This window comes from Octopus sinensis, linkage group LG15 (genome assembly GCF_006345805.1).
Source record: "Octopus sinensis linkage group LG15, ASM634580v1, whole genome shotgun sequence".
NCBI classification, from domain to species: Eukaryota; Metazoa; Mollusca; class Cephalopoda; order Octopoda; family Octopodidae; genus Octopus; species Octopus sinensis.
In genome coordinates, this window is record NC_043011.1 from 41,963,440 (window position 1) to 41,965,402 (window position 1,963).

The window sequence follows — 1,963 nt, forward strand, 5'->3', positions numbered from 1 at the left end:
ACCAGAGAATCACTAATTTCCATACTTAAACTCTCCTTTTTTATATGTGTTTGTAGTTGTTTTCGATAAGTATGCGTGTCACAGCCCCACATTTTCCCTTCTGTGCATTTCAGTTTCTGAGAGTTTGTGTCATTGTAAGAAACCATCGTCATCATCATCATCATCATCATCATCATCATCATCATCATCACCATCATCACCAACACCATCATCATTATCCTTACTGTATTTATTCCCTTTCATCCCCCTTGGTTCAATAAAATATGGACTGTAAATATACCAGGGAGGGTCCATTCAGTTAACTATACACTTCCTCTACAACTTTATGAGTTTGTGCCGATGTCAGAAATGACCATTCTTATTAGTAGTAGTTGTAGTAGTAAATACATAGTTCCTCAACTGTTCACATCTAGGCAGAAAGATTCCAGGCTACCACAATTTTCTTATCATGGTAATTCAGAGAGGTTCAGTCTTTTGAACACTTCCAGACAGCACCTTCTCTCACCTTATAAAGTTTTTTGCAAATGTATACAAAATTCTTCAATTTTATTCACACACACATCTTTAATAATAATTTGATTCAACTCCACGTGACTTCATGAGTATGTAGGATACATCCATCCCATGAGAAATTCAGCCTTGGAACATCTGATGAGATGGAAGTGTTCTACTCACCCACGAAACTTCAAGTTATGTGGAACTGAGACAAACTGTTGTTAAATGCATGTAACTTCAACCAAATGTGTTGAGTGCTACTTTCTTTTCTTTGTTCACTCACTCGTGTATGTATGTATGTATGTATGTATGTATGTATGTATGTATGTATGTATGTATATCATATATATATGTGTGTGTATATGCATGTGTATGTATGTATATATACACTTCAGATATTTACATTCATATGCATACTTCTGCAACTATTCACATCTATATAAACAATTTTTCAATTGTCCCCATCTGTACATATACTTCGATTGTTCACACTTTCATTCATATAAATACACACACACACACACACACACATATATATATATACCTCATTAACTGTTCATATCTATATTCATACCTCTTCAATTGTTCACATCTATATAAACATCTAAAACAGTTCACCTCTATATACATATTTCTATAACCATTCATCTATATATGTATATTTCCTCAAATGTTCACATCTATATACATACTTCCTGAACAGTTTACATCTGTATATACATACCTTCTCAATTGTCTGTATATAAGTATAATAGACTATATATGCCTCTATATGAGTACATTAGTGTAGTAACTGTCAAAAATGACAGGGTTTAACTATTTTCATTTCAGTAATTCTTAACTTTTCTGCTTCAAGCCTTCCTTCATTTTCTTTATGTGTTTCATTTTGTCTTCTTTCAATTATTTTTTATCTTTTTACTTCAGCTTCTTTTTGTTTCTGTTCATTTTGCAGCAATTCTCTCTAATTCACATCAACCATTGACATCTTGTGATAATAATTACCTTCTTTCTACAATTTAAAACCAAACAGTCTCTTTATGAGAAATCCTTCTTCTGTTTGACCTGAAATTGCCTGTTGTATATTTGAAAAGTCAGCTCTTCACTTCACTCATGCTGTCATCCCCTCTCTCATTCTCACTAACATACTTTATTTTTTCCTCCCCTCCTCTCTCTTTCCATCTCTCTCTCTATATGTGTTTATATATATATATAATATATATCTATATATATATATATATATTATATATATATATATATATTTATATACACATACAACATAGTTCCCTCTCTTTTTATTTCTACCCTCACTTTAAGTCAGTTTCCCTTCTATTTACCTACTCCACTTTTCTAGATGAAAATTTCCTTTCTCACTCTTCCACTTCTCTCAGCACAGCCACTACTTTCCCTTTTCAAATTCCTAAAAGGAAACAGTAAAACAGAAGTTAATGAACAAAATAAGTCACTTGAC

The 1,963-nt window shown here is 32.1% G+C and overlaps 1 long non-coding RNA gene across 1 annotated transcript in view; it reads right to left on the bottom strand.

Moving 5' to 3' along the window:
• Window positions 1-550: 550 nt before the first annotated feature.
• LOC118766310 overlaps window positions 551-1,963 on the bottom strand; it is an 11,528-nt gene continuing 10,115 nt past the window's right edge. Inside the window, exon 3 of the long non-coding RNA XR_005002233.1 lies at window positions 551-562. This is a non-coding gene — a long non-coding RNA (uncharacterized LOC118766310). The remainder of the gene's footprint in view (window positions 563-1,963) is intronic.